Below are 27,709 nucleotides of genomic sequence, written 5' to 3'. Positions count from 1 at the left end.
AATCTTCATGCAGACCTTTGACACTTTCACTGAATCAACTAGAGATATCACTCTACAAACCCTTTAATCTACAAACACTGAGAATCAATATATAACATAAACCATCAAATTTAACTTCACTACATCACTATACTAGACAGAGAAAATATGTTGACATCAATGACAACACATCTCTCAAACACTCAAATATATCTCATAAACACATATTTGTAGCATATCAACAAAAATATCCAACACCCTCTTCATATCTTTTTCTACCTCTATTTCTCTAGATCTCTCCCTATCTCTCTCCATATCCCTATCTATCTCTCTATATCACCTTCTATCTATATCTCTCCCTCTTTCCCTCCCCCTCTCCCTCTCCCTCTCTATATATTGAGCTATCTCTCCCTCTTTCCCTCTTCTTAGATCCCTCTCATTCTCTCCCCTTTTCCTTTCTCTTCCTCCTTTACCAATCTATCTGCCTTTCTTTTCCTCCCTTTCTATCTTTCCCCATCTCTCCTTCCCTTGCTCCCTCCCTATCCCCTATCAATATTTATATGTTTACCTCACTCTCTCTGTAATTCCACTCCCCGACTCATCATTTGTAAGAGGATGTGATAAACACTTTTAGATTTGTGCTCTAATAGTCTCTTTGATATTAGTTCCTCCTAGGCTTGCATTTTTATTTATGCATCATTAGACATATATGAACTCTTATGTGATGGTTTCATTTCTATGTCAAATGATATTGATGATGCTAGATACTTTATGTGGACATGTGCTATTTGATGACATATGAGGATGATTGATACATCTTGGACTATATTGATGATGAACCTATAATTGATAATTTATATGTGCTCATTATTAATGATGAATTATATTATTTATTTGATTTTGATGATAATATGATTATGCTAACCCTACTTTATGTTCATGATGATTGAGTTGATGCTTCGATGATTGTGATTGTCTTCTAGTGTCTTCATGATTAGAGACGATGCCATACCACTCATTGCAAGCATGATATGACATTACAATTCTCTATCACTTGTCTGATCATTTATGATGTATATGTGTTGTATATATGTTGTATTGTGTCTAGTGGTGGATGTAGGTTCATAGGTACCAGACATCGACTCCACCTAGTCTTACAAGTCTGAGCGTGTCTTTATCACAATGGCAAGTTGTCAGAGATGGTATGTGTTTCCCTCTCATACCATAGTCCGAAGTTGTCTACATTGTTGGTTTTGTGTTGTGGCGCAAGTTGGTGGTTAGAGCCTTGTGTTAGTATTCGACCCTATGTCAAGTTGGTTGAGCTATTGTGAGCATGTGGTTATGATTTAATTAATAATTGGATTAATATAATTTATTAATATTTAAGTTAATTTATTGTATAATATGGTTATTTAATTATTTGGATAATTTATTATTGATATTTTATATTTATTTTATTGATGTTGAGTGAGCTTGATTTATTTAATTTATTGATTTACTGTTTATTGGCTATTTATTTATTTATTTGATCTGTTTAGTGTTTAATTGATTGTTTCATATTTAACTTATTGTTGAGATTTAATAATTATTTAATTGAGATTAATTTATTGATTTATTGGATTTATTTCTTAATTGATTATCTAATTATTTATTTATTGTTTAATGGTTATTTATTTATTATTTATTGATTTATTAATTATTTATTGTTTATGCTTTATTGTTGATTTGATTTTATATTTTATTATGTTTCGATTTACTAAGATTTTATTTATTTATTTATTTTGGGAATTTGATTTGCTGTTATCCTATTTATGTTTATACTACTACCCTATTATTATTATTTGCATAATTGGTTATATTAGAAATTTTACCTACCCTCTAGATTCTAATTGGTCATTTTCGATGAGGGTAAGTAAATAATATAGTTTTATATTATCTACCTCGTATTCACGCATGGTAGGTATAATATATAGTTTTATAGATTTTTCTAATTGGCCAGTGGATTTCTATAGTTTTAAGTTTTATTTTATATTTAATAGAGTTTTTTGTACGTTTTGGGGTTGACATCTCTGCAAATTTTGGATTGAAGCTTTGGATTTTAATTATCTTTGATTGGATTGCTGAAAGTTGGTTTGAGACTTTGGATTGGATTCATTGGATTTTTGGATTTCTCTTCACCGGCTTTTTTTTTAACTTGGTTGCAATATCTGGTCGAAGCTTTGATTTTCTCTCTTTGCATTTTAATTCAAAAAGATTTTCTTCTTTGATTTTGCTAAAATATTGAATGGGAGAGAGATTTCAATGTTTAAAATTGTAATATTGGTTTGGAAAAGACTGAATTATGTTTATATAAATATATATGTATAAAATCTAGAAAATGGTGTATTGTTGGGGATGTTTATTTTACATATTATTTTTTGGAATTTAAGTACTCCCTTCCTTGTATTATTGTTGGTCTTTAAGATTTCCTTGTATTGTTGTTTTGTCTCCCATTGTGATATACTGCATTTCCATGAATTTATGTGTAAACTTGGTGTGTTTCTATGCATGTTTGTGTAAAGGAGGTGTAGGGATTTGATGTTAAAATCCATTTGTGTAACTTGTGAATCCAATTTTTATGTTTTCAAGGCATTATTTTTTCCCCCCACACCTCCTAGGAGAGTCATTTGTTCATTTAGCAAGCTTATGTGCAATATAGGCAAGTTTCGTTACATAAAATGTATGTTTTCATTGATTTTTGCCCTCTAAACCCAAAATGCTAATGTTTGGCACCAAAACGCCAAATTATGGCCTCAAAAATCCAAAAGATGTCATGGGAGAGCTAAATTGTCTCCCAAATGCACTAAACTGCTTTGGGGTGAAGGTTTTGTAAGTTTTGGTCACTGTGATTGATTTGTCTGATTCTGGGCATTTACTAGAGGCATTTTTGTGTTGATTTTAGTTCCTTAGAGGTGTTTATGATATCATCTTGATCATTACATGTTTTTTTTGTGCTTCGGTGAGAGTATTTGTGCCTTACCATTGAGGATATTGTTCATATGCTAATTTTGTCTAGTAAGACGAAGAAGGCTTCACTATTGAGGAATGATTATGATAGCTCTAGTGGGCTAAGTTTGACTCACTATAGAGGATTAGAATGGATTTCAGATTTTTTATTTTATTTCATATTTATGCCTCGTTTCTTTGTTGCATTATGTTGGTGAGGGCTCCTATTTGTATTTGGGTATATGAATCTTGTTATGCTTCAATTTGCTTTGTTGATGTTGTGATTGTATTTATGTCAATTGTAAGAGTTTGTGATGTTGCTGCTATCTTGTTTAGATGCATGTTTTACTCTAAGGTTATGGTCCATGGATGGGAGAGTGGGCTCTTGCATGTGTAGGACCGGGGTCATGAGCAATAGGCTTCTAAGAGGTTCCTAGAGAGGATGCTTAGGGCCTAGACCTATCATGGAACCACATGAACAGATTTCCTTTTTAATTGCAAGTGATAACCTTAATAATTGATTAGTGGGTTTGGGTAATTAGGAATTCACTTAATCAAGATAATGATATTAGTTTTTGATTCCCAACTCATAGCCCTTGAGGATAGACACGAGATAGGTTTAGGAAGACTGTTGGACTGGTAAATCAAACTCCCTTGATTTCTCATAGGTTGAGATGGCTCCATATGTCTATCAAGGTGTGGCTTGGCCCCTTTTTTGTGAGGATATCTTGTGGTGACACTCTTCCCTACATGTGTCCATTATCCTTATGCCTTGATTGTTGATTATACCTCTGGAATTTATTGCTTTGTGTTTAGCCCTGTGATGTGTTTTGTTTCATTGTTCTTGTTTCTTATCTTGTGGATTTATTGTTGATTCCCTTGGTTGATAGGTGTTTGCCTAGGTCTTGAGTGTGATTTGGAACCCCATTTCATCTCCTAGCATGGGGGATGGTTCCTATTTGGTTCCACATGGTCAGGTGGTTTCAAGCCTTCTTCCATTGGGATGTTCTTCATTGGATTCTTACGTGTGTGGACATGGATCATATTATCTCATCATGTGGATGGATCTTGAAGCATAATCTATGTTATCGGAATTGATATCATGTGGTTTGTAACTCAAGAAAGATGTAATAGTAAAGAAGACTATGTAATCAGTATCTTGTGAACATGTGTATTAGGACTTGTAGTAGGTTGATTCTAGAATGAGATGTAAATGGATACTCAATTGTGTATGCAATTCTAGATTAGAGAGTAATTAAATGATTGAGTGATATGATTGGATTCTATTAGGTATATCTTGTTGATGGTAGTGAATATATTAATGATCATGTATGCTTTGTCTTGAAAGATGATAATATCTAATGTTAGTTATCCTTGGAATATGAAATGAATGAGTATTTGTGAATTTGTATGGACTCTATGATTCTTCATTATGAAGAGTTGATTACTAGGGGATGAGATAGTATATTGTATCATGATGGCATTGTAGTTATAAGGGAGATTATGTACTTGAACTATGTACAATAATGGATTAGGATATGATGATGTAGAGACTATGATCTTGTGATGGAATAAGATGATGTATTCATTGTGTAGCTCATGTTGTAAGAATGTTTAATATGTTAAGATTGAGATCTATGTTGGATTAGGTAATTAAATGATTAGATTATGTGCATTCTTTTTGTATCAATGGTTCTTCAAATGGGTCTAATAGCATGAGATCCTAATTGGAAGTAGATAAGAGCTTGGTGTTATAATCTTGTATATGTGTATGGGTAGTATTCCTGATGAGATATGCAATGGAATTTCTTAAAGAAGTAATATAGTTCCATATATAGGAAAAGATGTATGTATATAGATTCATGATGTGATTGGTGAAAAATAAATAAAGATGGGAGATAGGAACATTTGATTGCTGATTTAAAATGAACTTAGATACTAGATGGGGATATGATGATATGCATTGATAGCTCATAATCTCATGATAGGAAAGGTATTGAGAAGATCTTAAATGGAATAATGTTAATGATTTCATGTTATGGTTGTGTTATTGTGATGTGCTACTAAGGAGTGGCGTTAAGATGCCCTAGGGAAACAATAAATGGATAAATACATATGTTTATGGTTAATATGTTAATTTTTCTTGCGTTAAATGTTATATTTTGCTATGGTTATGTTCATAATGTTTTATGCATTCTTAAGGAGATAATCTATGTTTTGTATTTATGATAGTTAACTATGTTGCATGAATAGATGATAAATTTTTTTTTTCTCCATTTGTTAGTTAGTTTAGTTATTTTCTCTAGGGTACTTTGGTGGGCATTACTCTCTCTCTCCCACTCACTCACACCATCTATATCTCTCTATATCTCCCTCGTCCTCTATATCTCTTTATGTATTTCTCTCTACGTGTCTCTATATTTACCACCTCCTCTGTACCTATCTCTATTTATAGATACCTATTTGTCTCACTCTTCCTCTTTTTATGTATCTTGATCTCTAACTCTATCTTCCTCTCGTCCACTATTTCTAAACCATTTTGTGTGTGTGTGTGTGTGTATCTTCTATGTCTATTTTCTATCTCTCCTCTCTTTCTTTATCTAACTCTCTCACTCTCTCCATTTCCAATTATATTTATATCTTCCTCTTTATCTTTATATCCTTACCTCTCTCACACACACTTCCCCCTCTCTCCCTCTTTCTATTCCTATTTCTCTCTCTCTTCCTCTCTCTGTTGCAAACATAACATGATCCTACTGTTAATGGAGTCTAATTATCTTCTTGATTTAGAGGTTTAATTTCGATTATGTTTGTATACCTGTAAGTGGATGCTTAATTTATTTAAAGCTATCACTTTTCCATTGAGACTTTTGTTGCACAAACAACATCATTTTCTATATGGACTACCAATCGAGATCTTGTCTATTCTGTTTATATTTTGTTTATATCAAATAAAAAAATTCACTTCATATATTGCATAGATGTATCCAAGAAATAGACCAAAAAAGTTTCCTAATAAAACATTTTCGACATACCCATTGCACACCAAGACACAATTGCTAGTTTATTAAAACAGCTCGTTAAACCTTTGCATTTGCACAAAAGTGATGAAAACTAAGAAATAAATCAAATAGGCTAATGTAATTTCTAATTTTCTTAATTTACAGTCTCGTGAGATCTATGACCGTACATGAGTTTTAAGAAAGTGTGACAACTACAAGGCTTTACCATCCCTAATATGTCCCCCTAGAAAAGCTATGGTAAATTGTTATAAAATTATACTGTTGCATGAAAACCGTAACCTCGTCGGAAATCAAGCGAATAATACCTTTATAATCTCTGACTAACCTTATAGACGAATTGGTCAAATTCATAGATGACGCGTTGTGGTAAGTAAATATTCGACTATATGACTTAATCCATATTCAACCTCACTTTTCCTAAGTTTGAATTTCAGAATTTATTTATTCAACGAAACATGCACTGTAATATTTTTGTGGCCTGCTATAAATACGCCTCATTTCTTTCTAAAATTTCACATCACCACCTTTTCTCTCGAAAGATTTCTGATTTCATCGTATCTTATTCAACGGCCTTTTATTCTCTCGAGTTATTTCTTGTTATCTTTCTTCGACATCTTTGTTAAGAAGGACGCTCTGTAGCAGTGAAAATGGGCAGATCAATGCTGACCAAAAACATAACAGTATTATTACTTTTAATTGTTATGTTCGTCTTCCATGTCTCTGCTCGATATAATCTCAAGGAAACTGCAAATACAAGAAGTGATATTAACAACAACAAAGCAATCGATAATCTTGTTCAAATTGTACAGCAGTTAAAGTCGTGTCCAAACTGTCAAGGCAATATTCCAGATCCTAAATGTTGTGCAAAATAACGCAATTTGCAAATTTACATATGAACAGTCATATTGATATTGTAATCCACCAATCTTATTCAGATTCTGTCTCATGTAAATTTATCAAGGGAGATTTTCTTCAGTTAGGATTAATTTTAGTTTATTGCTAAAGGAAAGCAACAATACCCAACGTCCTTTGCTGTTTATAATGACTCAAATTTCCTTAACCTGATACACTATTTTCAATGATAAAAAATGTACTTGCTTATTTGGATTGAACAACCAATGCCATCACTGCAACTGTAGTTTTTTCCGATGGAAGGACGTTGACAATTACTCTTGGTCTCGAATAAATATAAGATTAAGGAGTAGATATTTATTTTAAATAACAAGGAGAGAACAAATTCGATTTCGAATTATATTTTAACTATTGAATTCAATGCAAATATTTACCTTAGAGGCTGTGAATTGTATTTATTATATGACTTTTGTTAATTATTTTAATGGTCAAATTTATTTATTTTCACACATGTAATGTTTATCACATCTATTACTATGCCTATGACTACACATTTATAAGTTGGACTAGCATTGTAGTCTTTTATCTTGAATCATTTTCATAATATTAAATCAATTGTACATCTAATAAAATTGAGTTAAAACAAACTTAAGAAATTTAAATTTCAATATTGTTGACATCTACTTATTCTATGAAAATGAATCAAATAGTTCTTTATTCTAGCTAATTGATTTTCCCTTCTTAATAATTATAGAAATGACGTCTTTCTTCTCACTAATGTTCGGAATGATCATACTAACAAACTTAATCTACTTGAAGGAGGAATGCATACCCTTGAGTGTCCTAGGCTAGGGGATGAAAGGTATTTCTATTACTGGACTATCTCAGACCTTTTTATCCTATATTTCTATGAATCTTATCATCTTCCATAATAACTATATACTTCCTAGAATTCAAGAATATTATATATTCTAAACACATTTAGTAAATCAATTAAACATTCTTGGAATGATCATTTTCATCTTTAGATTATATAGTGAGGTCATCATAGTATGCCACCATAAGCTCATTTATAATCCTATGGTACTCCTATGAAGAGCTTGCTTTGTAAGTATAATGTAATCTGTTATTGATTGTTGAATAATATATTGAGCTGCTTTTGGAGTGTGGGGTTTTTCTCCCAAAAGGGTTTTTCCCACATAAATAATTGTGTTGTTGTGTTGTGGTATGCATGATATTATGTTTATTTATGTTAAGTTTATGTAGCTGTTGTAATGATCTGTAAAGTTTTTGCATTACCCTACTCTCATAGTTAGTTGAGGAAGTTGTTCCACTACTTAACTTCTTTACACCCCTAAATCCTTTCTCCTCTAATAATACCAAACCTACAAGATCCACTTCAGTTATGGTTAAAATTGTGAAGGACTTGCATGATGATGTTCATAGATAGGAAGAGTTGATTAAATAGCTTTTTGCATAGATGAATGTGGCCATCAAGAAGATCAATCGACTGGAGGTAGCAGTTGAGGCCAAGACTAGGGCCAATATTTGGGTGGATGACTTGGATGAAGGAAGAGTTTTGAAATCTACTAATGAGCTTGTGGTTATTATTGAACAGTGGAGAATGGTGTGCGAAAAGATTGAATAAATGGAATCCAGGATGAAGATAGTAGGGAGCAAGCTTGAGTTGGAAGAGGTCAAGAAATCCCAAGAGGCCTGTAAAAAGAAAATTGAGGAGGTCAACTTTACTTGTAGGATTGTGGCTAGCAAGTACAATGCCTCCCTACAAGTTATCCATGATGAGATGGAAAGTAGAAGGGTGGAAAAAAGAAAGCATATAGATTCTCTAACCACGGAATCTGGCCCCATGGCTTCACTGGTTAAGGCCACCCTTGAATTTGCATTGGTCTCTAACTCTGGGATTGGTTCAAGAAAAAACATTTCTTTTTTCTGATAAAGTGCTTAGTTTATCCCAAGATTGGTAGGATAAGGGTACCGCCATGTAGTAGACCATCACTTTGTGTCTGTTCTAGGTGGTTGTTTAGTGTTTTAGGAGTTCTATATTTTCTCTATTTTTTGGTATTTTAGTTTAATTGTTGGCTATTTGTTCGCTCTGCTGGGTTTTTGTTGTGCATCTCTCATGCACTCTAGGTCTCACTATGTGGATATGTAATGGTACAGGCCTATCCTTCTTTTATTAATCAAGGCCATACCTAAAGGGGTGTTATGCAATACAATACAAATAATTTGAGGGTGCATTGATGAACAAAAATAAGCAACAAGAAGGCTACATATTCACCCATTAAAATGTCAAAAAAATTCTATGTTCATATCCTATTTTGAAGATAGAGATCTATACCAAGGATAAACACCTTCAACACCAAAGAGATATACTTTTCTCTATTGCATGAATCCAAGCTAGGGGGACGGTACTTATAAAGGATGAAAAAGTCCAAGAAATGAAGAGATCATTGTAAAGGAAACATATTGTAGCAAGGGTAAAGGGACTCTTATCAAGGACATATAGCTATCAAGGAAGAAAAGAGAGAGGTGGATACTTTTCTAAGGATACATACATCCAAAATAGGAAGTATATCTTCAAGCAAGGATGCACATAGCTCTCAAGAGAATGAGAGGAGATGTGAGAATGGAAGAGAGGTTCATCAAGTGATGATGTGTACCTCAAAAAATGAGTTGTTTGTGACCCCAATGTGTAGATGAGGATAACCACATTAGAGACTATTATGTTGCTTACTCTAGAGAAAAAACAATTGAACATGGCATTGTACCACCATGAATGATAGTGACCTCCATATACAGAAACAAATGTGACATATTGAGGAGAAACACAATAGTAAAAGGTGTTATTTAGAAGGGATAAGACAAAGGTGCAACTATTTGTAACTTATCATTTGAAGGTTACCAAATTTGAGAATTTATTTGATATTACTTTCTAAGGTTTGACATTCATTAGCGGAATGGCCATATACTAGATGATCTATGCATAAAAGGAAATATTTGTTTAATTGTGTTTACGAATTTAATTATGGTTTGGAGGAGGAAGAATAAATAAGTTATATTTAAGATGCATCAAGAAAATATTCTCTTTAAATTAGATTGAGACTAAGGAGTGCCAAGCAATGATTTCCCTTATGGAGACAGGTTTGATTGCTCTTAAGAATAAGGCATGGAAGAATTATACAATGGAGGTTGGGATGTAGAGAAAGGAGGAAGTTGGAATCTTAAAACCTCTTTACAAAAATGTGATGGAGGATCTGGAAGAGCTCAATTATTTGTTCCATACACAATGAATCATTTCTATTTATGAAAGTTTATAAAATATTTTGAAATAATTCAAATATTATTTCCACAAATCAGATGTAGAATCATTAGCAAAAGAAGAATAAATTCTCTTGCAAGAATGTAGATCCTTATTAGGTGTTGAGATGTTAGGATGAGAAGGTTCAATTTTAGATTCATTTGGTCCAAGTGGAGTGAGATCTAAAGATATCCAAACATCATCAAGATATGTTCTAGAAGAAGAAAAAATAGAGGTTGTAACATGTTTAAAATTAGCTTGGACAAATTAAATATAAGGCTCCTTGAAGGATTCATATGTAAGTTCAAGAACTTTCTATTCTTCCATAAAGAAGGGTGTATATTCTAATGAACCCCAATTATATTTCAAGAAAGCATTATCAATAGGAAATGGTGTATCCTCTTTGGTTATAGAGTGAATCATAGTGTTAAGTTTAGAAAGATTCTAATTCTACTTGAAAACCACAATACAAATTTTTATTAGCTTCCACTATCCATATTTCGCAGTCATGTATGAATTTTATCATGCAATTTTAAGAGTAGTTGGAATTACTTGCATAGAATGAATCTATGGTCTACCTAGAGGAATATTATATGTGTAATTATCAAGCATGACATGGATAGGCATGGGTAAAGCCATAGGTCCTACACTAATAGGTAATATGATTATACCTAAGGATTGTGTACCGAAATTAACAAACCCATGAATAGAGAGAGAATTTAGTTGAATAAAAGAGATATTTCTACAAATATTAAGTTGTGGTTCATTATCTATTAGGGTATGCATAATTCCATGTTTATTACTAATAACTATAATCATTAGGGGATCTTAATTTTGAACTTCAAAAGAAATAAATTCATTTCACAAGAACACAATGTCTAACTTTTTTTCATGCATACAGTAAAACAAGGCTACAATATCATTTGGTCTAACACAATGTGAGACAAATACCTTCTATAAGGTTTCTTATGAAAACTTGTGGTAAGTAGGAAAATTTTGAATCAAATAGCAAAGAGTGACCTTAGCTAAAGTTGCACGAAGCTACTCAACAACATCATACTCCTTACCAACATGTTATTAGAGTTGAGGAGCTTGAAGAAGAAAAGGTTGAGAACTAGGAATAAAATTTGAATCTTGTTTGTTGTTATGAGTGTTATATATGTGAGAAACCACATGATATTTAATTTCTTGTGATACTTGTTGATTAATTCTACTACTTTGACTAAGTTGTCTTGCATTTTTTGAGGAGTAATTAGGAGGTCAAGTTGGATTTTAACACCTTGGTAAATAATCACCTTGTTTAGTTTATCATGGGGGGTCCAAAATTCCTCTAACAATAATCAAAAGTTTATTTTGAGGTTGATAAATATCAAGATGAGGATGGATGTAATAATTGGAGGTTTCACATGACTAGAAAAATGAATTGTATTGACTTCATTTTGATTGAGCTCTTTGTTCACCATGAATTCATCTCTACAAAGGAGAGAATCGAGAAAGGTGCTAATGATATCATTCTCCTGCTCTAAAATATACTCATTTATAGGAGAAGCTTTGAGAGACGGATTAGTAATATTAATTGATGCTTCATCTCTAGTAGTGATGTCTATTAAGTGCATAATGAATAAAGTGATATTAAGGAAAGTGTTTATCATATCATCCTCTTGGAGAAAAATAGACTCATAAGAGACCAATTTTGGGATGGAGACAAGCATGATTTATCAATACTTCATCTCTAGAGGCAAGATAATTGAGAGAATTTCTAGTGCTATCATATCTTGTGCTAAAATATCCTTATGCTTGTATGAGGAATCTTAGGAGAGCGATAGAGTCATATAAGATAGGATAAGAAACTATTACATCAATAAAATTTCTTCATTATATATATAGCTAATGAAACCAATTTTCTCTTGAGATAAAAAAATATGCCATATTAATCAACGATGTATAATAAATAACAATGTTGAATATTGTGATCAATTATCCATTTAATTAATAAAATTTTCATATAAATGTTATGATTAAGTAACCAATGTAAGTACATAAAAAATTAAATTTTAAAAATATTGGCATCTAAATCTAATCTATTTTTATGAAAATAATTTTACTCTATAAATCCAAATCAAAATTCATGTAAAATATAATACTAGTCAGCATCACCAAATGATATCTACGAAAATAAGATCCCAGGCTTATGTTTGCAAACTAATATCTTGAATCACCATTGCATATAATGGGGACATGAAAAGGGCTAACTTGAGTCTTGAAAGGAGAGCTACGAACATGAGTTTTATTCCTTTGTTGTAATGGATATGAGATTGTGAAGTGTGTGTGATTAAACTAGGTTAAATGATAAAAAAATAAAGAACTTTGGCATAAAGAGTAAATTATATATACAAAAAGATAACATAGTAGGCCAGATCAAGAAATAAAATATAAAGAGGAACTTGTAGCTACAATCTAAAGGTTAAAGTGCTAGACACAAGTGTTATGCTCTATAGTTTTGAGGGTATCTGAATAGATAGATAGGGGAAACAATAAAAATAGCAAGTCTTGTAGTCTTTTTTACCAAGAAATATCCAACTAGAAAGTGTCACACATAGGTGTTAGACATGCTAGTCCAAGTATTTCTATGTGTTAAAAATATATAATTGACTATCATTGTCTACTTTGCTCATTTGTAACCTCCTCTACTATTAGATATAAGTTTGCATACATGAAAATAAGGATAAATGGTTGTGTTGTATAGGGATTTGCTTGATTCAAACTACGCGTTAATTTTGTCATCTCCATAATAGTCATGATTGATAGAAAATAGAGCTTATCCTTAGAAGGATAGAGACTAAATGATTTAATTTAAATGATAAACTGAAATGATTATGCCTTGGGAATGGAAACAATGGTGATTCAATTGTCTTTGCACAAGTCCTTCAAAATTGAATGCAATAGGGTGACCACATGACATAGTTAGTTCATGAAGTTATACTTGAATATAGAGTGTTGTAGTGTGCTACTTCTTGAATGCTCTCAATTGAATTGAATTAGTAGATGCTTGATCTTACAACTTAAGTATTTGAATGATATAATATGTGCTTCATATAGGGTTCACAATGTATTTTTGATAAAAATCTAACTTAAAATAGTCAGGTACAAAACTCAAGACCAAATTTTTTATTCTAAAGGCCGACACTTGCATTGGCTACAATTTTGGGAAAATTTTATAGGACATGGGTGTTGGGTACCCTTGTCCCAACAAAATAAGGCCTCCCAAAGAAAGTCACATGTGTCAAGGTTTGTGATGTTATGTTAGGTCCTAATTTAAGTATTTAATGATAGTTAAATTGTTAGATTAATAATTAAATTATAGGGTAGTATAGGTCTCAAATAGGATTAAAATGATCTAGGGAAAAGCACACTAAGATAGGTCCTCAATAGATTGTGAAAATGTAAAGGGTTGCAATTTACTATGCTCCACTCCTTATCGTAGTAGATTGGGATCATGTAATATTTTTATTTTGTTGAGATGATCAAACCTTTAACCTCTTATGATCCCCTTTTTTAAGAACTAGGAAAAATAAATTGGGCTTACTGTTATTACCTGAAAAGTCCATTTACCTAAACTAACATGAACATGATAATGAATTCTTTAACTTGATGTCAACTTTAACTCTTAGAAACCTAGAATGTTAACTCTTTTACATGCTCAAAGTCATTTATAGAAGGGAGTCTTCATTAAATTGTAATATTAAATAACTTCATGGAAGATAATATGAAAACAATCTTGAAAGTAATCATTGTTATGGTTACCTTCATGACCAAGATGTTAGGACAAATCTAACACCATGATAAGTAGTGAACTAAGATCTAAAACATAAAAAAATGTCCAATTTTTGTAGAATGTAATGTGATCCTCTAATTATAACCATTTTACATAGCTTACCCCTCAATAAATTTCCCTCTTTAACATTCTATTATACTAGTCATTAGAACATTTAAAAATCCAAATACAATTTTATGATGATAAAATCATAGATTTTTTAGATTCACGATACATTATGATTATCATCATTTAAAGAATTATCTTTGAATACATTAAATACACACATAACTAACATGATCATTTTGTTGTTAAATTAAAAACAAATAGATAACTTCTATTTACTTTACATGTTGAAAATCAAATTAAAACCTCCACAACATATACCATAAGAACAACAAGATTTTCCACTTCAAATTCATATGACACATATAATATGTATATGAGCATCATGAATTCTTCGTTAAAACCAAAGTTTGTCTACACATGTTGCCACATACACTTAGGAAATCACTTTAGGATGTGCATATTGGTCAATTAAGTTTGCTTACTCTTAGATCTATACTAACCCATCAATGGACGATAACTAATAAGAATTTTTCATGTGAATTTTTTCAACACAAGTGAATATATAGATAGATGACTATAAGACACTTACATGACCTTCCACATGGCCACGTATATGCTAAAGTACATGGTTTAGATAGATGACTATAAGACACTTACATGACCTTCCACATTTGCCACCACGTGGCATGGAAATTCAGTATAGATTTTAATGGGTAACACATCGAGCAATTAGAAAACACGTACATTCGTACACAAGCTAATTCTCATTTCTCTCGTCTCGATAACCAATCACCAAAAAATACAAAAGTTATAAGTTAGTATCCAAGATAATACTAGATCACCAACGAAATCGAAAACCTTCAAGGGACCATAGCATTATTTTTTTGGAATTTCAAAAAAAACAAATCACAATAAATATTTATTAATAGAAAGAAACACAACATAATTGAATGATCATAGCTCTGTAAAGGGATTCAATGGGGCCATATGAATTGTACGGGAGAAACCAAGACACTAAATCTGGAATCAAATCCTAACGACATCGCACCTGTTGTAATAGGTACACCGTATAAGTTGTGTATATTTTGCAAAACGTGCTGAAAATATCGTTAATTAATAAACCTTCACATATTATATCAGCAATTCTTAATTTTTAAGATACGTAACTTCTGTGACATAGAAGGAGTCTGTTGAGATAATTCTTATATTGCTTATGAATCATATTTAAGATGTGATTAAACTGAAGAGGCATATCCTTGGTTCAGAGAATACAAATTATATATTACCCAATCGAGATAGATGGGACAAAATAGATTACATTTTTCCGTCACCACAGATAAAACGAATATGAAAATTATGTAAAATTATCAGGAGATTCCACGGCAAAAAATCTTAATTATGTACAGTGGAACAACAATAACTCTATACGGCCTTGTTTTATCTCTTGCGGCAACCAGGATCTTTAATGTTGCCTGCACAGTTAGAACTTCTTTTTAACATCTCCACGATGTCAAACAGACTATGAAATGATATATTGTTGATCATGCCAGCATTTGTATTCACTTTTTCCTTCAATATTGGTCGCGCAGAGACAGCGAGGAGAAACATAACGTTGAGCAGGAGCAGCACTCCCATGATTTTCAGAAGCATTGATTTCGGCATAATAAGTGCCACAACGAATCTTAAGAAAGGAAACAAATGAAGAAAGAAAATCTGGGAGAACGTCTTGGGTGATACAGAGCAAAGATCACGAATGGTTATGGATAATACACAGGTATATTATATTTATAGAGACAGATGACGGGGTTCAAGTGTTTGAATAGGTCAAAATTAAAATTTGTTCAATGAGGAAAATATTCAAAGTAAAACAATAGCGCGTTGAACAGAGAGCAATTGAAGAGGGGGCAAAGCGACTTTAACGGTTTTCAAATATGCTTTTATTTTAACGAGTGTTAGCAAAGAATGACGGATGTTTCTCTGACCAAACATTAAAACTAGAATTTCCTGTAGATTGCATTCTTTGTTTTGACCTTTTCCAATGTAGAATTGATGTTAAGTAATTTTAATTTTGTTTTGTTAATGTTTGAAAAAATATTTTTTTTAAAGGAAAGGTCACAAAAAAATAGAGTAGGTAAAAATAAAGAAATATGAACATTTAAGTTTAAGTTTTTGTTTAATGTAGTATCAAAATTATGAGGATTTGTTTCAAGAGTTTCTTAGTGAAGTCAATTTTGAACGTGATTCATCAAGGAATGAATATCTTCGATTTCATTGTGAAGATTATGATGAATACAATCGTAGAAATGATTTAATCTTTAGGGTTAAATATTTGGAACCTTATTGTATGAAGTACCATATACTAATAGGAACCTCCAATTGGACATCTTAAAATCTCGATCCTTGGGGTGCTTTTTCTATAATATTTTTTAAGTGTGATAGGATGAGCTGGTCACGACTCTATGTTTCCCTTACGCTTTTTTCCCTAACTATTTTCCTTTTGGAGTCAAGATGCAGTTTTCACTATTAATCTTTTGTGACTCGTTCTTTTAATCATTGTTATTTAAGTTGATCTTCATGTCTCTTGTACTTTTTATTAATAGGCCCAATCACTTTTCCTCTTTACTTCTACAAGTCACCCTTTATAATTTCCCCTTCATTTGTTAATGGTGTGCAATTGGTCTAATCAGCCTTTGTTGAGTTATCAATTTACTCAATTATCAAGACTAAGGATCAAAACCCTACATGCCTTCAACATAATTGGCAAGGTTCCCCTTAACCACCTTCTGCTACAACTTTGAATTACTTTTGAACTCATCACAAGTATTAGGTTTAGTTTGAATAAGGTCTCCCCCCACTATTATCATAGAGAGTCTAGAGGAAAAACCCACATAGGGAGAACACAAACCAATAGTATGAGCATGACATCTCTTACAAGGGAAGAGTAAAGTGACACTGTTGTTTGAAAGAAACATTCACCACCTAAATCATAAAGGACTAGCCAAAGGGAAGTAATAATAATGATAAAAGGCAATCCTTGGCTTATATTGTATCATGGTCCTTTATGTCATCAAAGATAGAAACACGAACGATATCCAGGATATCATTTTCAAATGATTGGAAAATGGGCCTAATGAAGCCAACCTATCTGCAAATTTATTTCCTTCCCTTCGCGTAGGACAAAGGTGAATGTGGCATATCTCGCAAATGAGGTCTCGACACCTGGCAATGTGGTAATCATATTTCCAGTCAAGTTTGGCTTCATTCTTGAGCAATAAGATAATATTTTTTGAATCACCTTCTATGATGATTCGATTGTACCTTCTTTCTTTTCACAATAACTAGGTTATAATAAATTGTTGCGACCTCTACCATACTCAAATTTTGCATGCCCAAATTAGTCATGTAGGAAAGGACTAGATTACCCCTATGGTCATGAATGTTTTCCCCCCTACCCACCTGACCTATACTTCCTTTCGAAGATTCGTCAATGTTCAATTTCAACCAACTAGAGTCAGTGGGCACGTTTAATAGAATTCTTAAATCTAATAGATGGGGTTGTGAATCTAGCCAAATAATTGGTTAAGCACTAGTTTTTAGCCACTAGCTAGATCAAGGCCGAGGGCAGACTAGAATGTTTACATCTTTCAAAATAACCCATAGTTTCCTTGACATTGACCATAATAGCAATAGCCAGAGCATCCCAACTATTCTTCCTATCCTTGAAGATTCTTTGTTCCTTTCTTTTCACAAGCACCATTTAGTATGGAAAAAGGTCTACCACCAGAGTTCTCTAATAAGGGGATGATTTAAGGGGGTTACCACCTTGTCACACAATCCTTTAAATTCAAATTCTAAACCCACTCGACAAGGAACAAATGAGAAATTCTCTATCTAATATTAAAGGATTACTAGCAATAAAACATAATGTGGTTGATGCTTTCTTCTTCATTCTCACATAGAGCACATCTATTGACAAATTCAAAATACTATTTTATGAGATTATCCATAATAAGGACTTTACCATGGCAAGTCATCCATCAAAAGAAACACACTTTCGAAATTGTATTCATTCTCCAAATTATGGACTAGTTAAAGAGTAGTGGAGGGGAAGGATTTCCTATCTCAAACCTAAAACTCATTGAATACTAGACATATTTTGAAGAAACTCAAATCAGCCTATCCTCAACATCCAGACTGAAAAACTTGAAGTTGTTAAGAATTCCAAGAAGTTCTCTAGCCATCGCCTTCAAATTAAGATGAAAGTCAAATGGATTCAACTTCCACCTTGGTAGAGAAGAACCCTAAATCTTGTAGTCAATCGCATAAATTCTATACCTTGCTGAAAGGACCCCTTAAATAGTTGAACAAACTAGATGAAATTCTAGGGGAATAGTGAATACCCAAGGATCTTTCTAGAATATAACTTTATGATTATTTCCAACTTTCCATTGCATACCCTTTAAAAGGAGATCTTTAATTTTTATCAAGTTATTCCATACGTGAGAACTCCTTGGAAGGGCCTCAGAATTAAAAAAATCATAATTGTCTCTATCTAGTAGTTACTTATATTTCATGACAATCGACCAGTTCACATCTTCAAAAGCAAGTCTCCAACCAATCTTAGCCATAAGGGTGAGATTTAGAGAGTGAGAGAATGATGTTTGAATCACCGAATCTCTTATTATAAAAAACTTTCTCCCAGTCAATAAGAGACATTCTATTTTTTTGTTCATCTTTTGACGATAGGAACCGTCTTTGAATTTATTCTAGCTTCTTAGTCCAAGATGCTGGGATATGGAGGAAAGACAGCAGATATGTCGAAGAACTCTGGAGAGAAAATTTAAGAAGCTAAAGCTTACTGGGATTACTTAGAAGAGCACCTTTCCAACTAACCAACTCCCTTTGAAACCTTTCCGAGAATCTAGTCTAGATTGACTCCTACACCTTCTCAGTAGTCAAAGGCAAGCCTAAGTAAGAAGATGGGAGGATAAAAATCTAGTAATTCAAAATCCTTGCAATACGAATTTGGATATTATGGGGGATATTCATTAACAATAGATCACTCTTGTTGAAATTGGTTTTGTTTTCTTGAAGCACTAGCATAGTCTAAAAGAATGGAGAATTGGCCTCTGGCCTCCAACACTGAGGGAAAACCAAGTAGCAGAGTAACCTCCACAAATTGTTGACGAGTAATAACAAAAGGGCCAGAAGAGGTCTTAATTCCTTTTTTGGAGACCTTGAAGAACATACTTATTAATATGGCGAACTAGAACATCAAGTATAAGAAAGAAAAGATAATGAGAGAGAGGACCCCCCCACCTAAGGGAGCCACATGTTGAGAAGAACCATTGATGAGCACCATTGACCATAACCTAATATGATGGATAAAACTAAATTTACTTAGGACTAATGAGAGAAAAGGTAATGAAACCATATCATAGGCTTTAGAGATATCCAGCTTCAAGACCATACCCTCTTTGTGATTATTCTCCATAGAATGGATACTTTCATGGACAAGAATATAAACATCAAAGATTTGAGAAATGAGAACAAAGCTCTTTTGATTGCCATGAATAAACTTCCCTATAAAAGGCTTGAGATTGTTAACAAGGAGATTTGAAAATATTTTATCAAGAGCATTATAGAGGCTTATAGGTCTGAACTCAAACATGCGATTGGCTTTAGAATTTTTGTGGACTACAATAATGAAGGATTTGTTAAACTCTTTTACCATAGAGGTTGAAGATATAAATTCTTTCACATCTAAAATAATGTCCAATCCCACATTGTCCAAGTATTCTTGGAAGAAGAAAGTGGGAAATGCATCAGGGCCCAAGTATTTGAAGGTTTCAAAAGAAAAGATCGCCTCCTTGACTCCCTTAGGAAAAGAATCTCTCCAAAAAAACTAGGTGCCCCTGATCAATAATGTTTAGAATAGCCTAAATTAGCCTATTAGAAGCTTAAAAAATCTTGGGATCTTGAGGTGGTTGTGGGTTAAGAAGAGAGAGAAAATCAACCTTAGAGTAGGAGGTTCCATCCACTCCAATCAGTTCTTGGATAATGTTTCTTTTTTATGTCTACTAGATGATAGGTGGAAGAATTTAGTACTCCTATCACCTTCCTTAACCTATTTCACTCTAGATTTCTACTTCCAATAGAGCTCTTCATTAACTTTCTAGTTTATGAAGGTCAGCTAGGAGGGATTTATCCCTTGGTGATTTGTCCAAAGAGGTCCTTATGGTCTCTACCTCTTTCTGAATCAAGTTGATCTAAAAATTTAGGTCCCTTTTCTACTCAAATATATTACCATTGGAAGACTTATTGCATGACATAAAATGGATTTTAAAGAGATCCAACTTATGAGAAACTCTGAACATGGTAGTACCATGAACCTATACATTCCACTATAGGGCCACAAGAGATTTGAAATTAGGGAAATGTGACCACTTGGTCTCAAAATGAAAGGGAAAACAATGCCTTGGAATAGCAAAATCACATTGTGCCAAGATAGGGTAGTGGTCTTAGCCAAAATGAAAATGGGATGTGAGATGACAACGCCCAAGAATATTCCAAGAAGAGGAAACCGCACACGAATACAGACATACATGAATAAGGTTATCTCTACAATAGAGATTGGACCATGTACAAATCCTATCTTCCAAATCCATGTCACAAAAATTCCCACTAGCCAAAAAATTAATTGTGGTCCTCCATACTATCAAAGAAATCAGGGACACAACCTAACTTCTCCATGGGGAAAAGGGGGGAGTTGAAGTCTACCATCACGATCCAATTAGAATTGTAGAAGGATATCTATTGAGAGAGGAGTGAATCCCAAAGCTCTCTTCTAACAACAATATTGTTAGGAGCATAAATATTCATGAGACTATGCTCCTCCTTAGTTATCTTGTTAAAAAAATCAACAGACTGGAAGCCCTTATCTTGAAATCTCAAAGTTTTGACAAGAGAATGGGATTTCAACAAAATAGAAATTCCTCAAAATGTTCCCTATGCATTCAAAGCACATGCATTGGAGAAAATCCAAATGAAGTTACCGGCCTTTAGAAAGGCATTCAAACTTATTTTAGTTTCTTGGAGAAGCAAGATGTAGACACCTAAAAATGTCTCATTGATCATGTACTAATTATTCCTCTAATTGAATAAATATTCTTTAATTATTTAATTAAGTTAATTAATCTTACTCTTCTAATTATATATTTCTTCTATAATCTTGCTAATTATTTTAATTTTAATTCTAATCATTTAATCAATTAATAATTTTCTAATATTAATCAAATATTTATTATTTAATTAATTATGATTTTAATCTTTCAATTTAAATAATCTTTATTATTGAAATAAATTCATTCTCAATTTCTATTTCTAATCAATTAATCATTTATCCATTTTCTAAATATTAATTAGATATTTATTATTTCATTAATTGTGATTTTAATCCTTTAATTTAAATAATCTTTAATATTTAATTAAATTAAATTTTTAAACAATTAAATAGTTTCTTTAAATTATTTAATTTGCTAATTAATTCAAATTCTTCTAATTCCGTTTCCAAATTCCTAAATTCTAATTTAATTTAATTTAATTTAATTTAATTTCATCTTCTAATTTTGTCTAATTTCATTTCATCTTCTAATTTCGCCTAATTTCATTTAATTTCATTAATTCTCCAAATTCAAATTCTTCTAATTTCATATACATGTGCATGATTTCAAAAATCAAATTGAAAATCAAAGTCAAGTTCTAAATATATTCAAATAACAAATTGAATTAAAATATATTTAATATTTTAATTAAATCTCATGCAAAGATTAAATTAAAAATTAAAGTCAAAGTGCAAGAACATACTAAATTAATTAATTAATTGCATCATTATCTTTTTAATCTCTATTTCTATCTTCCACTTTCCTTTTTTCCAAAAAGCATTCAATCAGTCATCTTCAGTTAACTAATCCATCTATTTTAATTAATCATTTCAATTAATTGATTAATTACATCATTTCTTTAATTTTCTCCACATTCTTTTTCTATCTTCTAGTTAGATTTTTCTAAATAAATCTTTCTTTGTCATTCTTTAATTCTCCTCCAATCATTCTTTTTCATTCTTTCAATCAGATTTTTTCTCAATTAGTTAACTCATTAATCTATTCAATCTATTCTATTCCACCTCCAAATCAATAGTTCAACTGTCAATCAGCATTTGAGCTTACCCAAGTTCCTCGTCTTGATCATTTTGTTCAGCCTCTCAATCAATCCTCCCCAATAATCTATAAATTGAGCATTCAATCTCCATTTCCAACAATCACAAACAATCAAGAAGAATCACAAACTTTGAATCTTTGTGTCATTTGCAGGTTGCCAACGCAATATCTGAGAGCCATTATACCACAAAGAAGAGAAGAACAATGGAATCCATATGCACTCATGGGATAGGAAATCTTAATTGAATATTTTATATTACTATTACTTTGATTTGTATTATTTCATGGTTTGTTTAGAATTATTTAGTTAGATAGGGATTCATGATTTCCCTTTATTTATAATTGACTAATGATGAATGTTTACGCACGAAATTTTGGTGAGCTCGATGTGAAAAATAGCCAATTAACCCTCTATGTTTTCTATGTGATTTGGGAGGATCGTACGAATTTTCAAACTTTTTGCAGGTTTTGTATGGATTTCAAAAGCAACATCAAACATCACGCAATCGCGCAGACAAATTTACACAATCACATAGACATAATTACGCATTCAACCTATCAGGGTCACACATTTGTGCTAACACCTCGACACATTCACCTCAACAAGATTACACATTTGTAGTTAAAATTTAGGGTTTTTATTTATTGTGTTTTTCTGGGTTGCAATTCCCCATTCTGTCCAATTTGTCATTCAATTCTGCAAATCTAAAGCTTTTATCTGCATATGATGCTTTACATATATGATATCTAATGGCTACAAAGGTGAAATTTAGGATTTCAAGTTCTAGAGCAAGAACAGTGAAAAGAAGACAAAAAAAGAAGTTTCATAGAGCATTAAAGGTGGAGCTACAAGAAAAAGTCAAATCCACAAAGATGCTTGTTATCGTTATCGATTGATTGTTCTCGGTTACATATGCAAATATCATTAAACATGTTTATTGTGTTTTTAGTGAGTTGAAACAGGGTATCATGTTTACCACATCAAATTATGAAAGAAGATTGATGACACATGCTCACAAGAAGATTTGATACAAGATAAAAAATAAATGGAGAATCTTTTGGTAAGAAAGAGAACTAAGCTTCAATTCCAACACAACAAAGAGTGTGAGGATTTGAGATCTCTCTAACACAAGATCAATGATTTAAATGGAAACAAATGCAAAGAGAAGGAAGAAGAGATAGAAAGCATGAATACATACTTTGGTGATCCATGATAAGAGAAAAGGAACCATGGACATCTCACCCCTAAAATAGGTGATCCATGGAGAGAAGGACATGGAAAACCAGCCCCTAGAGTCTATCTGGGTGATCCATGTAAGGGAGGAGAGTGAGAAAACCATTATTTCCATGCAACCTCATGCATGTGTGTGAAAGTAGAACAAGGATACCTACCTTTGACACCAAGAAGATATTTGTCATGCAACAATGTCATGAATCCAAGCAAGAGAGGAAATACTCTTCAAGCAAGGATAAGATAGTTCAAAAGAGATATCTTGCTATATAAGTGCATAGGAGATCCTTGGAGGAGAAGAGATCTTTGTTATAAGACATCTACCTTCAAGAGGAGTTGTCTTAGACAAATATAACATCTTCTAGAATGAATGAATGCAAGAGTTTTGAAAAGAGTAGAGGATTGGGATGACATCAAAGAGAGATTATTTATAACAAGACTCTTCTAAAAGAAGTCAAGAGATCCTTATGACCAATATGCACATGCACAAAATAGAAGGGTTTCTTATAAAAGATACTACTCAATGAAAAAAAAGAAACTGATAAATTATCAAAGACTTCCAACCCCAAGCATGAGGTCCCAATTAAGGATATGTACTTAATACAACATTAGGGTTGCTTGTTCCAATATGAGAGAAGGAGGTCAAGTATGAATACACCTCTACAATCAATAAGAAATCCTTATAGAAGACACTACTTCACAAAGGGGAAATTTTAATCTCAAGAAGGAGATATGTTTGAAATCACTCTTGCCCCCCATATATAGGGAGAAGAGATGAGATAGAAATAGGCTATTATGTTGATTCAAAAAGTATGATTGGACATAAAATTGTACCATCGTGAATGACAATGAACCCCCAATAAGTGAGCTACCAATGTCACATAATGATGAACAACATTATTATAGCCATTAATTTTATTTAAAGACATGGTAGATTTAATGAGGTATTTGAATATGACATGTTAAACACTCTACTATAAGTGAGATTAAAAACATGTATAAGATGATGAATGTTAAAAAGTCTTTAGAAAGAGAGAAGTTTATAGCAGAAGAATAGGCCACTAAGTCGTACTTTTATTGCACACAAGAAATATTAGGAGAGGGATAAGTGTAATTCATTAGAGTCTTATTCCTAGAAGAAAGGATTTTTTAATGAGTAGAAGATAAAATCTCATAAGTGGGATTAGAAATCTCTTGAGAAGATTCATAAAGAGATTTGTTCATCACCAAGATTTCCTTATGAGGTGGATGAGTAAAAGATAATTTAAGTGAGGTGAGGTCATCATCACTACTAAATATAGCATTCACATTGAGAGATGGTCTTTTAGATGCTTTGGTGGGCTTGGAGGGATTATATCTGAGTCCAAATGAAGCTTCATGTGTATTATGTTCTAAAGGAACATTAATTCCTTATTCATTTGTGCCACAACCATTGCCATCATAGCCACTCTTAGCTAAAATGTGAAAACCGTGACCATAAAGGGATGCCAAATCAAAAAGAGATGGTGATGCCCCATAGGTCTTAGTGCTATATGAGTTAGAGGAAGGATTTGAAGAATTATTTGAATTAGAAGCAGCCACAAAGTGGCTACTTAGTTGTTTAGACAAAGTAGGTTGCTCTTTAGGTTCCTCCTTAGATTTCTCCTTCTCAGTATTAGATCCTTTCTAAGATACTCTATACTCTCCTACACAAGTAGGGTTAAATTCTAGAGATCCCCAATCATCATTTGAGAGAACTCCTTTGGGAGAAAAGATATCATTAGGAGGATATTCCAATTGAGTAGAAGAATTAGGAGTACTAGAAGGAACAATATCATCAAAGGAAATAGATATATTTAAAGAAGTAGAAGGATTGGGAGAAGAATGGGAAGTAGTTGGAAAAGAAGACCTATACTTTAATGGTTATTGAGGTTTGGCAGCAAACAAGATGTATGTCGTATTGTTATAAATGAGTTTGACTTGCCTATGAAAACTTAAGCAGAAAACTTGCATGCTATGAATCCAAGGTCTCCCTAATAGAAGTTTATATGTCAAATTAGTAGGCATAACATGAATAGGTGTAGGTAACATAATAGGACCTATGCTAACAGGCAAGGTTATGATACCTAGACATTGTTTAGCCACATTAACAAAACCTTGAATAGTAAGAGAAGGTTAGATTAGAGAATGATCCACATTAATCTTATCCAATAATTACACACCACAAACATTAAGGCCAAATCCATTATCCACAATGATTCATCTTATAGCACTATCATGGATAATAACCATAATCATAAGAGGATCATATTGATTTTGGATTTCAGGAGAAGGTAAATCATCTTGTGTGAATACAATTTGAGCTTTGGATTTGTTTGTAGAATCAATCAAAGAGGACATGTTATTAGGTGTCATTGCAGGTGGGACATCTAATTTTTTCAAAGCATCTTGTAAAATCCCATGATAAGAAAGTGAAGTTTTAGACAAATCCCAAATTGAAATCTTAGTAGGAGTGGTCTTAAGTTGTTAAATGAGATCATACTCCTTGCTAATATTTGATATACGAGGTGCTTGTGGAAGGGTAGGCCAAGAGGGAGGAAGTGAAGTTGGGATAATGGGAGGAGGACTAGGTTGCCTATTATTTCTTTTGTTGTAAGTATGATCAACCATATTATAACTCTCTCCAACAATTTTGTAAGAATACTCATAAGGGCTCTTAGTAGGATAACCTCCTTGCATAGTAATAATAGGTTTCTTAGGAGTGCAAAAAGAATCATTAGCATAACCACCTTGGTCCACTAAGATATGCTTATGTGGGGAATTTTGAGAAGGACACGCACCTTGAGCTATGAAGAGGGGTTTATTAGGTGTTTCATTCACATGTATCAAATTGATTGAGGCTAGTTTAGGAATATCAAAGGTGTCCTTAGAAGAAGAATGAACAAGATTGTTGGAATAATTGTTGATAGTCGATCCTTGCACTAAAATGTTATCATGGATAAGACCAATTTTAGGAGGGAGAGTAGAAGTAGGCATTGAAATTTTAGGAAAGGTCATATCATCCTTTAACACCAAAGGATCTACATGGGGAATAAAATCTCCAGGAGAAGGATCAACATTACTCTTTAAAGTCTCACCTTTGAGAGGAAGATCTTTGAAAAAGATGTAAACTATCTTATCTTGAACTAGAGTATCCTTATGAGTAGAACCAAGTTGAGGAGAGGGACATGCTTTACCTTTAGAGAGTGAATGATTAAGATTAATGGAAGGTGAGATGATATCAAAGGAGTTATCAATCATGATTTCATCCCCTTTGTCTAGGGTTCTCTTATGGTGGAGAGAATAATCAACACCTTCTTCTAATGATTCATACCAAACAGTGAGGTCATTAGAAAAAGTATTAGAAATATCTTTCACAAAGATGTCCTTATCGCTATTGCAAATTTTGGGAGAAGGGATAACATGTTTCATTAATTATTCATCCTTAGGAAGGAGAGAATCACCACACGTATTTAAATCATCCTCTTTCATAAAAATATCTTCAATAATATCTTTATGGGAGAGAGAATTAAATAAATTTTTTATGATTTCATCTTCTTTCTCTAAGGCATCTTTAGGGTTAAGGCAAACTTTAGGAGAAGGGAAAGCATTTCTGATTAATGCATTATCTCTAGTGGGAATTTAGTTGGAATCAAAAGAGGAAATGCCCTCACTAGGAAAAGTAGGGAAAATACCATCTTATTGCAAAAAATGGACCTCATGAGGGGAGTAGTATTTAGGAGGGAGATGAACATATTTCTCCAAATATTCATGCTTAGGAAGGAAATATTTGGAAGAAGTGCTTATAATGTTGTAATAACATGCCCCCATTGGTAAGAAAATTTTTAGGAGAAGATAAGTCAATGTCCATCAATACCTTTTCACTTAGAGAGGCACCATGTAAGGAAGGTAAAGCAACATTAAGAAAGGTGTTTATGATATAATCCTCTTCCTCTAGGATAGCTAGACAATAAGGGCACTTTTAGGAGAATTGTGAAGACCACTCTTCAAAAATTCATCCTTAGAGCATGGGAGAGTTTTGAAGGGGTTGGAAACAACTCTTTTAGGCACTAAAATGTTGTCATAGATAAGAGGAGGTTCTTTAAGAGAAGCAAAAATTGGAATAAGGGAAGCTAACCCATTATTACATTTATCAAATGAATGCATCATGACAAAAAATTTCCTCTTTCAAATGATAAC

Source organism: Cryptomeria japonica, chromosome 3 (assembly GCF_030272615.1).
Source record: "Cryptomeria japonica chromosome 3, Sugi_1.0, whole genome shotgun sequence".
Classification (NCBI taxonomy): domain Eukaryota; kingdom Viridiplantae; phylum Streptophyta; class Pinopsida; order Cupressales; family Cupressaceae; genus Cryptomeria; species Cryptomeria japonica.
The sequence above is the reverse complement of the archived record's forward strand: the minus strand, read 5'-3'. Positions refer to the sequence as shown.